Source organism: Macadamia integrifolia, unplaced genomic scaffold (genome assembly GCF_013358625.1).
Source record: "Macadamia integrifolia cultivar HAES 741 unplaced genomic scaffold, SCU_Mint_v3 scaffold930, whole genome shotgun sequence".
NCBI classification, from domain to species: Eukaryota; Viridiplantae; Streptophyta; class Magnoliopsida; order Proteales; family Proteaceae; genus Macadamia; species Macadamia integrifolia.
The window spans coordinates 226,044-242,153 of NW_024870585.1; positions in this window are offsets into that span (position 1 = coordinate 226,044).

A 16,110-nucleotide genomic window follows, 5' to 3' on the forward strand; every position below is an offset into this window, starting at 1 on the left:
ACCTGAGCCTCTCGACTCAGCCAAATCTGAAATGAATTCGGCTTCGGCTCAACCTTTTAGTTGGATTCAGGCTTGTCTCGGCTTATCTATGGTAGCCAAGGATTTAGTTATTTATGTCGATATTGACATCGGTCTCGGTTGATATCGATTCAGGATAAATTTGGATCGGTCAATATTATTCCTATTTTTTTTTTATACGATTTTACTCTTGATACCAATATGATACTTGGTCCTAGATCGGCCAGGTGTGTTAGGATCGGTCTCAATTGATACCAAAATGATGTGGCTGATATGGCTGATTCGATACTGATACCTAAAACCATGATGGTAGCACATCATCGCATTTTGATCACATATTAATAAATCTTATTTATTTTTAAGCCTAGGATCCCATGTGGCATGTCAGACTTAATACAGACCCGAATTGGGGTTCCATGCAAACGACTGAATTAATAATCTCACATCGGATTTAAGCACCTTCTCTTTAATGACTAGCTTCTGAGGATGAGTTTCTTGTTTTGCAGCAATAATTACGTAAATATAAAACTAATGAGTCACACTTTGAAAATATGAGAAAAAATTATTGAGGCCTGCTTGAGGAGAAAAACTAAGAACTCGGAGAATCAATTTAGATTGATGCCAACTAGATCCATTATAGAGATGATCTACCTACAGATGAGGCTCATGGAAAGTTATAGAGTCCATAAGAAGTAACTCCTCATAATCTTTATTGACATAGAAAATGAATATGATAGAGTTCCTAGAGATTTAATCCAATATGTCCTTGTAAAGAGAGAGATGTTAAGTACATATATGGATATAATTAAGGACATGTATAATGGCATTGGGACTAATATGAAATCTCTAAGAGATCAAGGCAAGGAATTCTCAATTATGATCAGATTACATTAAGAATCGGCCTTAAGCCCCTATTTGTATGCACTTATCATGGATTAGTTAACCACAAACATCCTAGACGAGGTCCCTTAGTGTATGCTCTTCGTTGATGACATTGTTTTAGTGGATTAGACTGAAGTAGAGAACAATGTTATATTGGAGCTATGAAGATTAACCTTGGAAATAAGAGGTTTTAAGATTACTAGATTGAAGACGGAGTATAAGATGTGTAACTTTAGCTACTCTATAATGTATAATGAATTGGTGATATTTGATGAGGGAGATTCTGTGATCAATCATAAATAAAGAAGGTGACATAAAGGATGATGTTTCACAGAGAATTAAAGTGAGATAGATGAAAAAGATAAAGTGGGGAGATGCATCTGGAGTGCTACGTGACTGGATTATCCCTTTAAAACTTGAAGGAAAAATTTATAGGATTGTTATATACCCAACTGTGATGTATGGGGCGAAATGCTGGGTAATTAATGAGTGCTATATAGAGAAGCTACATGTAGTCATATAGAGAAGCTATGTGTGACAGAGATGAAGATGTTAAGATGAAAATGTGACAACATTAGGAAGGATAAAATAAAGAATGAGTATATTAGAGCTATTTTGGGAGTTACCTTGATCAATGACAAGTTTCACAAAAGTCGTTTGGGGTGGTATGACCATGTTCAAAAGAAACCTGAGGACGCCCTAGTAATGAGGAGTGACCTAATTCAGATTGAAAGAGTTAAAAGAACTAGATGCAAGCCTAAAATGATGAAGTGGTGAGAAATTAATGACATCCATAGTCTTGGTCTCGCCCAAGTATAACATTGGATAGAGCCTATCAGAGTGGAGAGCAAGGATCCTTGTAGCCAACCCCATCTAACTGAGATTATTCGAGCTTGGTGGGTTGTTCCTCTTTCCTCTTACTCTCATCTCTCATATTTTTTTTCTCTTTGGGTGGATCCATGTAGGTGACCCTATTAAATTGGGATAAGGTTGAATTTGTTGTTGTTGTTTTTGCCTATTGTTTCTTATCTTGCATGTTGCATCTCATGAGTGGGATTGAAGATTTTTCTTCTATTACTTGTTGCTAAGCCAAAACAAGGTTTATAAGAATGAGACCAGGATTTTGGTTGAATCAGATTGAAATAGGCTTGGATTGGTCTCACCCTCCGATGCAACAATCTCTCTCTCTCTCTCTCTCTCTCTCTCATATGTAACCTTAATTTGAATTCCCAATAACCCTAATTCAATTGCGAACATAGATCCATGGCCAATCAAGCCTATGGTATAGCCTTCTGCTTCTTTTGCCTTTGATCCTTCTGAATGTTGTGTCGGTCTCCAAGTCAAGAGTGGCGGTTCTGTTTCTCATTTGCTCCTAGTAGTGCTTCCAAGGGTAGCGGTGGAGTTAGTAACCACGTTGCAATGGATGCCCTTGCGGCAGGAATGAGGGGTTTGAACTATGAGATCTCCTCCGGCTCTGCCCTCTTTGTTTCTCTCCCACTCATTTGTTAGGGGTATGATGTTTGAATTCCATCTGTGGGAAAAGTGGATTGATTTTGAAGGACCGTCAAGAAGCTGAAGACTTTGAGACCTGGAGGAATTACCCATCTTGCGTAATAATCATCATTATTGGAGGGCCTTGATGTACTAACAGGTCAATGTGGGGGGTTTGGAGATGTTAGTTGCCGAGAATATTTTTTTAAGAAATTTAGGTAATTCAATAAATATCATGTTTATGGTTTCGGTATATATTTATAGCGATGATTCTTCTCTTTGAGCAATTTGAGAGAGTTACGAGGACGATGGTTATAATCCCATTCTCCATTGACAGTGAAGCAGGATCTCATTTCACCATGGACATGAACAATTTTATCAAATTACGTAAATTTATGTTCATTGTATGATTGTTTCTTCTTGATTTACCATTTTCTTTATGTATCAATTTCGGATTACATTTATACACCTTTTCCCCTCCGCTTCCCACTATAACACCCTCTGTGGCCCCACACTTGGCCATGCCCCCAACCCATGAGTGCCCCCTCCTCCAGTTTCAGTTTTTTTTTTTTTTTTTTAAATTGTTTATAAATCACTGGATGGTGACATGTGTTCATCATGCAATGGACAGAGTTTTATCGACCATCTCCTGAGTTGACTTAACCAAGCCGGCAAGCTTGCCCAACTTGAACTCATATTCATTAAGTTATATGGAGTTGAAGCTCCTCGAATAATTGACTGAATGATGTCCTGTGGTAACCAATGGGGTTGGTAGCCTAGTGGTGAAAATGCCCTCAACCCATCATCGTTCGAGTCGGCTGGATGTGGGTTTGAGTCTTGGCATGCCCACTATCGGTCCATTGGTCTTACGGAAGCGCTGTTTGCCGTACGGGGGCTTGTCCTGATGGTTATGATCACTACCATAGAACACCTTTTTTTTTTTTTTTCACTAAAAAAAAATAATAATAATGTTCTGTGTTGGTAGAAAAGTTTGATTTTGACACATTTTGGATGATTTCTTAGTCACTAGGTTAATTTAGCTTCCAAACCCCACTTTTCCCCACACCAAAACAGCTCCCAAAACCAGAAGTAAAGATGGCATTTGTGCAATCCTCTCTCTCTCTCTCTCTCTCTCTCTCTCTCAGCCACAATTTTTGGCCTCAAAATTCACTACTAGATCTCAGTGACAGTAGGCACAAACATAGTCAAACCAAAAGAATGGGTAAAGTTTAATGCCAAACAAATGTATCCCACCTATAAACACCTGGTTCAAATTAACTTCAAACTACAATTCCAAGAAAGAATTAAATGCATCATTGGACTCATCGATCAGATCTTAGGATCCTATAATTGGACCACCCTAGCTATCTACCAGGCTTTTCCCCAGTTCTAACTTTAATCAATCATACTCAATCTTGGAAATCCTTCTTCCATAATGAAGATCAAAATTCAACCTACGTGGATTGATTATTGTTCATCACTTCTCCTCCCCATAATTTTTTTTTTTAGTACTCTTTCTTTCTCATCCATGTATACTTTTTTTTTCCCATTAATAACAAATCCATGTTTGGGACTACTTGGTGGTGGAGAAAGTTCAAAGTCTGATAGGAGTAAGTGGTGGGGCCCATCAATACACGTGTCTCTATGCAACCAATCCACTTGTCCTAATTTTATTTTATTTTTATTTATTTATTTATTTTTTTGGGTAAACATACATTATGGGAGTAATCTGTATCCATAATACAGACATCAATACTAGTTTTTAAACAAATTATACACACTAGTCTGAATTCATATATTTTTTAAGATGTTGAAACAAGCTGATCTATTTTATTCCCAATATATTTTTCACATATATTTTTTTATTTTTGATATTTTTTACTAAATAAAATGTAAAGGATAGTTCCCTCATTGGTTGATGGAATCTCCAAATGAAATTAATCTTGATTTAATTAAAAATATTTTCTTCAAGATAGGAGAAGTTCCAATCCCGACGGTTGATAACGCAGAGAACTAATAGTCAGAATTTTGCAAGGATTTTCATTTTCTTATAATATTGAATAGCCTACTAGAATAAACATTAAATCCATTTATTTATTATTATTTTAAAAAAAAATTGGGTTGCATAGCATTTAAATTCATTGGAACCTAAAGTTTGGTGGTGATCCTGGTTATACATTAAGATTGAATGAATATTAGTTGACCTTTTTATTTTGTTTTCCCTGCCCCCTCCTCCCCACACACCACCCCCCCCAAAGAAAAAAAAAAAATAAGAGTCGACCTATTTATCAAAGAATTTGTCTTATACATGTTAGATTTTTAAGACACAAAGTATTACATTTCTTGGGCGAAATAAACTAAATTTATGTTTTGGTCAAAATTTATTTTGAATTAGTATAATAAATCTTCATAAATACAAAAATTAAGAGCATCCAATTACTAAAGTATTCAAAGTTATAAAAATGTAATTTTAAAAAATATACAATTTCAAATAAGGTTTGTGTCTTTGTTAACCTTTCGTTGACCAAAACCAAAATGTCAATTGTCAACCATCTAGTTTTGTTTATAAAATCCAACCATAGAAAGTTCATTAATTATCATTTCCGAAGATAAGATGTCCAAAATAATTGAAGCATTGTGAAACCAAAATATTGTAGCACAGCCCTCTCTCTACCCTTTGTCCCACTTTGTATTTTTTTTAGGGTGTGCAAGACCTATATATATACCCAGTAGCTGGGGGGGGGGCTAGCAATGGGGCCACTACGCCACACTTAAGATTGGCTACTAATCTACTAATATATTTCAAGGTGGGGGTAGCTCTACCATCTGTCCAATTGATAGTTTTTTATTTTTTTATTTTTTTGGTACAAGACCCACATTGGGGTTAGATCCACCCACGAGGAGTCAGCAAGGGGGTCACTAAATCATACTTATCACTAATTACTAACCTATGACTTCCATATTTCAATGTGGCACCGGGGTATGAGGGTTGAACCAATAACCTTTGTTAGACTTATGTTATAGCCCAACTGTCTAGCTTCTGGCCACAAAACTAGAAGCTCATCCCCAACTTATAGGTTAGTTCCATAATTAGAATCCTAAAAATGAATTGTATATAAATGTGATGCATTTCAGAGTTTTACCAAAAAAAAAATGCAACTCGGACCTAAAATTGTCTGAATAACATTCTCAAGGTTCTCAAAAACAGCAATTCAAACCAATTACCTTAAATCTGAGTTTAAGTGGGTATAAAACTTCCACAATCTTTGTCTTCTGGCCTAGAAGGATCATAGGGTTTGTTTTATAATCTGCAATGACATTTCCATATCTCCAAAGCATTAAGGGTTCTTGGCTTAGAGTACAATAAGATTAAAAACAGCTAGAAACTTAAACCATTCACCGCCTTCAAGCTGCCATTAGTTAAGCATTAATACTCCTATGATGAAAATTTATTTTTAATATGAGAGAACTTTTGCTTCCATCCATAGTTCTCTCACTTGGAAATGCAAAATAGACAACGTAGACACATGCCTAACACACTAAGAGTAGCAGCTAATCAATCAATACAAAAGGAGAAAAGAAAGAGGAAAAACCCATAACAAGGCTACCCTACATCTATGGTCCCCTCCTCCATGATCAGTTTTTTTTTTTTTCCTATCCCTTTCAATCTCCATGAACAACTAATAAATCAATTAATTAGAGATGATGCTTACAGATTTGTAATCATCCCCCTTTAAGCGGATTATAATCATCAAATTGCTGCGGTGGTCATCATCTATTTGCTTATGGCAAAAAAAAAGTCTCTTCACTGTATATATTAGTCGAGAAGCAACCAGAGATGCGTGTGGATCTCCTGTAGGTCAATAATATTAATCGACCAAGTGGAGATCCTTTTTGACATTACATTATACTACACTACACTACACACGTGCACGTTAAGTGCATTTTGCAGTGTCTTTATTGGATTTATTATCCACGTCATGAGAAGTCATTTCTTGTAAAATCTATTTGGATTCTAAACAAAATCAATTAAGTTTTACATCCCTCTTTAATCTTCAAACATGTACACAATAAGAAACAACAATAGTCATTTAAATCTTTTAATCTGAGAAATTAAGGAGAAGTTTCTCTCAACAAGTCCTTGGTACTCTATCCTCTAGTCTTAGAAATCCTTAATGCCTACTCCAATTGCTGGTTCCTTGAATGCATGATGAACTAACTCCAGATCTTAGGATCCAATGCAAGCCCATATTGACCTAATTTCATACCTCATCTCACTTAATAACTCGGTTATGCCTATAAGAAGTCATTCACTTTAAAATCAACCTAGTTTCTAACAAAATAAAATAATCTACCTTAAGTTGGATCATGGTCCCCCACATGATCTCATGTCTTTATTTGTCTGTTTTTTTCTTAATATATAAATAAATAAAGGTGCATCTTGTTTTCACCAAGGTAAAGTGAAAACTTATAACATTCTTCTTGTTGCGTCTTGCCTTATTCCTAATAGTTAGTGAAGTGAGGTAATATATATATATATATATATATATATAATTTCAAAGTGAATTATTGGGTCTACACCAGGCATCTCAAATGAATATGGTGAGACTGCGGGTTGAATGTGACTCGTCATCAGTTGTTAGTTGCAACAACAATGGTGGTTCTACAAGTGATTTTTGGATAATATTTCTTGATGGATCTCACTTTGCCTCAGGGAAGCAAATTCAATAGCCAATATTCTAGCAAAGCATACTCCTACCACAAGGGTTTCTTTGATCTGGGATATTTGTCCTTTTGTTAACCATGATGTAAGCTAGGATGCTTAATTTTGAGACCTATATATATATATAGATTTTGTTAGTATTTGATTTTCTATTTATTGGGTTGCTTCTCTGCTGATGATCATGCTGAAGGAGGAGTTGTGACTCAAATAATAGTAACATAACATATTTGTGAAGATGAAATTCTATGCCTATCTATTTATAGAAGCAATTTTACACAGCAAAGTGATATTAAGAGATTACATTTTCTTCTACCTCTCTCATGTGAAAATGTATGTCTCTCAAAAGCTGTTGCTTGTCACAATGTAATCTAAAATGTAAATGAAACCCTTTGTTTCATGATGTTAGCAACTAGATCTTCTTTCCAAGGTACCAACCATCCGGTTGTTTAGTGAATAGATAAAGAGTTATTAACAAAATGGAAATTGATTTAAACATGTTTTTGTTGGAATAGAAAATTGGTGAATTAGATCAAATTGAATGTAAATGGGAGCTCGTCGAAAAACCCAGGCAGAGTAGGAGCAGGCAATGTTTTGAGAAATCACTTGGGTCAGGTGTTGGTGTATGTTAAACCAATTTTTGAATTAGAGTTTGAGGCATTAGTGGAAGGGGTCGCTAGAGCAAAAGAGATCCATGCATCTGCATTGTGGATTGAGTCCGACTCTGCGACAGTTGTCTCCCCAATTCAATTAAATTACATTCTGTGGTTTGCTCGTCAAAAATGGCTCTACTTGCAACCTTACCTCCAATCTATATCATGGAAGATCACCCACTGCTTTGAGGAGGTGAATGCTGTGGCAATCTACCTGGCCAAACAACCTGTAAAGACAGGGACTTCGAGTGATATGGCATCTCTGCCATCCCATATTTTTGAGGGCCTAGCTATGGATGTTATGTCTAGACCAAGATTTAAGTGCTCCCTACTGTTGGCAATGTCGAAGGTGGGATAGCACCTAACCTCTGTTTTTTTTTTTTATTATTCTCATTTGTTTCTTTAATTATATGGATCCTTTAGCAAAGGGGGGGGGGACTGGATTTATAGCTGCATTAATATTTTCTAACCATAAAATTGGTAGTTTGAAGAAATTCATGCTGTAATATTGAACCCAAATAACTTTAGCAGTAAGGTGATCCAACATGTTGGCAATATAAGGAAGTGACATATTTGAAGCATAAAGAGGAGGAAATTTATAGGAATGAACTCAAATTTCTGCTTGGTGTACTAAGAAGAGTCATCACATTAGGCTTGCCCCTTATTTTCTTTGATCAGCCAATTGAAAATCCGGATTCTACTCAAAAGATTCTAGAGTGAGCATATTTTTTACATTTTTTTTTTCTTGTCGTTCCAATTTTGATTTTTCATTAGTTTGTCCCAAGCATTTTGCCTTGTATTTTTTTTTTTCTTCCCTTCCTTTGGGATTTAATATATTTACTTATTCATTAAAAAAAAAAAATTAGCAGCAACATTTACCAACTCCTTATTCCCAGCTCCCATCTAACCATTTCTTGTGGAATGATATAATTCAAGGAAATAAATCATCTTTCAGGTTCGAATCACTAATAAAATGTTGAGGTTCTTGTCGTATGGGATCAGCTTCATTTAAAGAAAAAGGTCCCCCCCACCCCCACGATACTGAGAACTGGAGTTACATAAAGCAAGACTTTGTCTCAATCAATCAACTTATATAAGGATTCCATTTCAATAATGTAAATACAAAGTGGAGACAAATGCGTCACACACTAATAGTAGTAGTAAGGTAGGTAATCACTACTTTACCCAAAAAAAAAAAAAAAGGTAGGAAATCACTAAGAAAAAGGACACGAGATCCATGACAGAATCACTGTATATAACATTCTTTGGTCCCAACCAGGCACCATTATCCAATTTTTCTTTAGTGTGATATGATATCTCAATTTTGTCCATCCTTTAACTATTGGGATATGATGTCTTATATTTCGTCACTTGCATAAGTGGGCTAATTCACCCCATATATAAAGACTCATGACTATTATAAATTTAAATACAGCTTATTCACCTCAATTAGAATCTATCTCCTTAAGCTTTTCAAATGTTATGAGAACTTTTTTTTTTTTTTAATAGAGAGATTGATCAAGTAAGTGGGGTACTTGAATCTATCTCCATATCAATGTTATGCAAACGTTTTCTAGAGGTGTGTACTAGAATTTATAGTCCACAAACTTTTTACTCAAGTAGTAGATAGCTTGTTCAATATTTCTGTCTGCTTGGAGATGTGCCAACATAGCCCCCATACTAGTGTTTGTAACTGACAAGTAAAAAAAAAAAAGTAGGGGTTTTGCAAAAACATCATCTGCAGTGACTGCGGTGGTGTGGTGAGCATCGAATGGCCGAGAGGACCTCGAGGCGCGTGCCTAGATGTTCTTAGTCATCTAATGCTCACCGCACCGTCGTACTCACTGTAGAGAATAATCACTCAAGGGTTTTCCTAGTATTGGTGTTACCAAAACTGGTGGGTTCCTCAAGTACCCTTTGATATGCTTAAAAGCCGCACTGCTCGTACCATTCCTTTGGCTTATGTTTCTTGAGTAGTTTGAAGGATGACTTGTATACCATTGTCAACTGAGCGATGAACCGTCTGATGTATTGGATCCTATGGAGGAGCACTATGATTTCTTTCTCCTTCTTTTTTATTTTTTATTTTTTATTTTTTTTTTTATGTAGTGGCATCTCTATGATCACCTTATTTTTGTAGGGTACACCTATATACCTTTTGTGGCTGACCATAAACCCTAAGAGTTTTTCCACTATGGTTCTTAATACACACTTTTGGGGAGTAATCTCAACTTTTACTTTTTATTGTTTCAAATAACTTTCTTAGGGTCCTTCTTGCTCTTTGGACTTGATGATCTCGTCATCCACTTAAACGTCCATCTTTGTGTATCAAGTCATGTAAGATGGTGGCGGTAGCCCTTTGATAGGTTGCCCATGCATTTGCCCAAAATACATGACTTTGTAACAGTAAGTTCCCCAATGGGTGATGAAGGATGTCTTTCGGATATCCTTAGGTCCTATGTTAATTTGGTCATACGCTAAAAAACCCATAAAATATAGGAGGGTGTGTTTAGCTTTATATTCAACATTTATATCTATATGTGGTAAGGAAAAATCATCTTTGGGACTAGTTTGTTCTAGATCCTATGTTTGTTCTAGATCCTAAAGAAAGTAACAATGGAAGTTATTCAACAAATTAGCTGTCTTTGAGATTTTTTTTTGGGTGAATAAATAAATATATTAAAACTCCAAAGAAAGGGAAAAAAAAAAAAGAATACAAGGCATGATGCCACCAAGGCACTAAGCCAAACACAAAAGGATCAAAATATAAAAGAAACACAAAAGGATCAAAACATCAACTAGGACTGCAGCTAGAGAATGAGGAGCAACAACGAGCTAACACATTTTCTTCCAATAGGCATCAGATTTTCCAATCGACTAAGTGAAGAAAATAAGAGGCAAACCTAATACGGTGACTCCCCTCCCTATGCAAAGCAATGATTTGAGTGTCTTCTTAATGGAGTCCTTCTATGTTTTGCTTCAACTCTGGCTCATTCTCCAGATTTTCAATATGTTGAACTACCTCCTCAGTAGACCTCAACTCAAGATCTTCCTCTTGAGAGAGAAAAATTGAGGAGGTTAAGTGCCAATCCGAGATATGAAGGAATAATTTTCCTTCATCAGACTACTCCAACCTTACCTCATCCACATTTGCAACTCCATCATCAACCAGTTGATCCAAGGGATCAATCACCAATATTTCAATGTCGGGATCACAATACTCTAGAGATTCACCCTGAACATGGAGAGGCGACTAATATTGAGTGGATCTTTAAAATTTTATAGAATAAGGAACTCAATTTCGACATTGAAAAATATAACAAAGGGGATTTGAGGTTACCTACAACACATAAGCGGCGTGTTCCTTCAAGGGAATGCAACACAAGAATACAATCTCCGTTGAGTGCACCTTCTCCAATGATTGAATCCCAATAAGTTCGAAGAAGAAGAAGAAGACCCATGAACCAGTTGATCACTTTATTAAACCGGTTGACAGGAGGGCCTTTTGAATTTTTCGTGAATTTTGGGTCGATTTTTTAGTACTTTTCAGTCAGTTTTAGAGAAAGGTTATTTCTGAAAAAATTGTATATTTTTTAGTCTTATCACAAATTCCACTGGAATCAACCTAATCGGAGTTAAAACGAGAAAATTATGATTCCTAGATTGAGCGAAGGTTAATCTACTTGGTTGAACCGCATGGTTCAACTAATCCAAGTTTGGGGGCTATATAAAGGTGTTTTAGGGTTCTGTCTCTCAATCTTTCCGAATTAGAATCGTGAGAAGGGGAGGAAAGAAAATAAAAGAAGGAAAATAAAAGGAGGAAGTTTGATCTATAGGCTTTCAACTCTTGACAAAGGAGAAGATGTAGGAAATCTACCATATTTGTGTTTTCTTTGATTGAATCATGTAAATTAGATGGGTTTTGATGTGATTCACGTATCATCTATATTGCGAAGCCAAATATTTGTGCTATTGCACCATTGATTTGAAGAAAATAGAGAGAAGAGAGAGTAAAGTAAAGGAGATCAGAATTCTTGAGGTAAGTTAGGTTCTAATCTATTGTAGAGCTTATTTTGTTTCATTAAATAGAGAAGTTGGTATAGTAAATTTAGTTCATTCACCTATTTTAGAGAGACTACTACACGGTCGGAATGAAAGAAATAGGGAAAAAGAAGAGGGAAAAGATATATGAAAGAGTAAGTGTGTCAATTTTAAATCAAAACCGAATACCGAAATCGAAACCAAGCCGAGTTAACCCGACCAAACCGAATTTATTCGGTTCAAATTCGGTTTGAATATGTGAGTCTGCTATTCGTTTCGGCTCGATTTTGGTTTAGGGTGTCAGAACCGTTGGTTCAAATCTAAACCGAACCGAATTGCTCTTATCATTCAAGAGTGTTTTTTGCAAGCTCTTTATATATATATATATATATATATATATATGTGGTAAGTGTTTTTTACAATTTATCATCACATATTTATAAGCTAAGATAATTTTGGAGTTAGCAATGGCCATAAGGCCCATAACTTGAACTCATTATGACCTTTGGTCCATCACAGTCATGGTTCAAAAGTGGAACCGTTTTCATAACTGAATTAAAACCGATGTATAAAACCGAATTAAAACTGCATATCAGAACCGGATTGGAATTGAAATCAAATCAAGCCGAATTGAATCGGTTTGAGTATCTAAATACGGAATCGAGTTCGTTCTCGGTTTGGTTATGGTCCACCTTATCATCATTTGGAACCGAACCGAATAACTGAAACCGAACCGATTGTCACCCTTATGAAAGAAAGAGAGAAAAGGAAAAGAGAAAGATAAAAGGGAAAGAAGAGGGAAAAGAAAATAGGAAAGAAAGAAAATAGAAAAAGGAAAGGAGAATGGAAGAATAGAGAATGAAAGAAAAGGGAATAAATGAAAAATGAAGAACATCAAAAAGAATAAAACCCTAATTTTGAGCAATGTGTGTGTTTAGGTTGTTCTCCTAGTCAGATCGTACAATTATTGGTACACCGTGCATATCATAGAGACCCGGGTGAGGGGACACTGTCATATCATTCATGTTTTCTTCAATACTTCATATTTAGTATATTATGCATATTTTGAGATGTATCATGTTATTTGTTTCATGAGAAATGAAGTATACAGTAAATTCAACACATCCTAATATGGTATTACGAAAAAAAATCCTAATATAGCATGATTCTAGTGCTTAGATAAGTAAGAAAATAAAGAAAGAAATGATGCATTCTCAAGAAACGATCTAGATCCTTTGAGTTCCATGGAATGAACGCAAAAAAAGGGCGAGGCCCGGAAAGAGGAGCATGCAGAAGGTATGCTCAAGAAGCGACCAAAATCCTTTGAATTTCTTAGGATGAGAGCAAGAAAAGGGAGAGGAGTTGAAGGACAATATCCTACCCAGAAATAAGAAAACAAGAGAAAGAATAAGAAAGAGAAAGAACAAGGAAGCAAGAGAAAAAGTAAGAAAGCAAGAGAAAGAAAGAACAGTAAAAAGAGAAATAAGAAAAAATAGAAAAATTAAAGAGAATAAAGATAACAGTGAGTATGATTTCAGTTAGTTTAGAATGGCATGCATGTCAGTATATGTATGATTAAATATATTATATTTCAAGATTTATGCATTAATGAAAGCAGCATGTGATTTGTATGGTTTTCTCAATCATGCATGTTTTATTTCATTGATGTGACTTGTATTTTTCTCACTGAGCTAGTTGAGCTAGCCCTATGGTTTATGATTATTTTACAGAACCAAAATATGTGTCGTGCCATTGTGCACAATGTGTATTCAAAGATAGAGGAGTTGATATCCCTCCCTTTGAGGGATAAGTAAGAGATAGAAATATTCCAGATTTTGTTAAATATTTGGAAGATGGAATGCATTTTGACATGTAGTATAACGTTGAAACTGGGGAATGATTAGAGTGAAGGTTGTAATAATTTTACAATGGTTTTCAGTATGAGTGAGAATAAAGATAGGAAAAACACCATGTTTCCTCTTGCCCCTTCCGAAGATTATCTCTCTCTCGAGGTTACGATCCCTCTCTCCACTTTCTCGGGGAGCAAGTTTCTTCTTTATCTTTTCATACTCCCCCTCTTCCTCCAGAGGTTTTCTAGGAGTTCCGTTTGTCATTTGTCTTCTAGACGACATGAAAGATTAGAGAAAACATGTTGTTTGGAGTCGCCACCTAGGATTTAGGGCCTAGAACCCTATTGATGAGCCCAATTCTAATTGAGGGATTGAGTTCGGGTATGAGGTTAAACTCCGCTAAAAATATCGAACCCCCAAAATCAATTTCATATTTGGTATGTTCTAGAGATACGAGTTTGTGTTAGGTTACAAGTGTAGGAAGATGTTAGGCACCCACCTTCCCCATAAATTTCGGTCTTTCTATCAGATGCTTGGATTTTGAATATTATACCCTGATAATTTTACCAAGATTATTCCAACATACATGTTTTGTCTACTAGAATAAGATTGTAATGAGTTGGACATGCATGCATCACATGGAATAATGCAACCTACTATTAACATGTATTTTCTCACATGAAATAATAGTTGAACATTATAAAAATCACATGAAATAATATTAACTTGTAATAAACTACACATACAATAATTGCTATTTCTCTTACGAAAGCTACATAAAATGATAGATTTTATCACATGAATGATAAGATTTCTAACCTAATCAAAATTAAGAATTACATGAAATGATAAGAGTTATTTATTTATTTATTTTAGCCCCAACTGGTACCTGAGTTGGTAAGTGACCTTCGCTTTAGGAAGCGTATGGTCTGAGTTCGACTCCTCTTACCTCATTGGGACCACTCACACAGAGGTGTTTATTGCTTCTCATCAAACCCCGGTATAACCCGGTCCATGCGGTTGCAGTGCTAGTATGGGCCCGCAAGACTAGTCAGGTCGAAGGCTTGGAAACTCGTCATTAGCAAAAAAAAAGAGAAAGTTAACTTTTTATTTTTTTACTAGAAGATCAAGAATTTTATTAAAAGAAATAAAAGCAAGACAATTAGAAGAGCCCCACCTTCGGCATTGCCATCAGTAGGGACCTTAGTTACTTTCAATAGAACTAGTATCTAGGTTTAGTTAGTGCATGAGACACTAACTCCTCCCTTATGTGGCTGGGGAAACTAATGGATATAGCAGAAATACTCATCTTTGCATCTCTTTTGCAAGATAGTCCGCCATTCGATTTGCTTCCCTAAAACAATGAGTTATCGTCTAAGAAATTGAATTCAAGTATGGAATTATCACATTCCAGCTTTGCATCACAGACCAAGGGATCTTCTTAGTAACTACCGCCACCGAATTAGATTCAATCTACTTTTTTCACTATAAGATCATATATATTAATATAAAAAATTAATTACTCACTACGAAAGCCAAAAACAAGCAAACAATCCATGGACGAAACCTGCATGTAGGCAATGGTAAGGGTCTCCCTATCTCTTATACTAGTATTCTTTCTCTTGTCTCTCCCTCTTGTTCTTTCAAACTTTCTAATGTATTGCATATTCCCTCTCTTACTTGTTCTCTCTTGTACGTCTATCCAGCAATTTTGTTGTGATAATAGTGTTTATTTTGAGTTTTACTCTTCTTTCTTACTTGTGCATGATCTGGTGTCCAAGCACACCCTCCTTAACGGACCAAGTAACAATGGGCTCTATCCAGTGCCACCTTCTTTCCATGTCAATCTTGTTGCTGCCACCTCCTACACTCGTTGACATCATAACTATGGTCATCCTCATCGTGCTCTTCAGCTCATGCTTCGTAGTCAACATCTTCTGAGGCCTCCTTCTCTGTGTCCAGCCTGTTAAATGCGCAAAGTAAGTCGTCTCCACTTTCATGAAAGAAACTAATTCTTGATCTTTTCTTTGAATTTCGTGCTTTTCAGGCTTTGGTGGAGAGACAGTTTTCACACTCCATTAAAGCCATTCAAACTGATTGGGATGGGGAATATCGTTCCCTCCCCTCTTATTTTGCCAGGATAGGTATTCAACATAGGCTATCTTGTCCTCACACTCATGAGTAACAGGGGATTGTAGAACGCCATAACAGGCATATAGCGGAGACGGGAATCACCCTTCTCTCTCATGCCTATGTTCCCTTGTTTATTGGGATTATGATTTTGAAACTGTGGTCTATCAACCATATGTCCTCCCCTATCATTGGAAATAAGTCCCCTCACCAATTGGTCACTGGAAATGTCCCTGATTACTCATTCCTTAAGTTTTTGGTTGTCTCTATTATTCTTGGCTTCGTCCCTACAATCACCACAAGGTTGACCCTTGGTCTTCTTGTA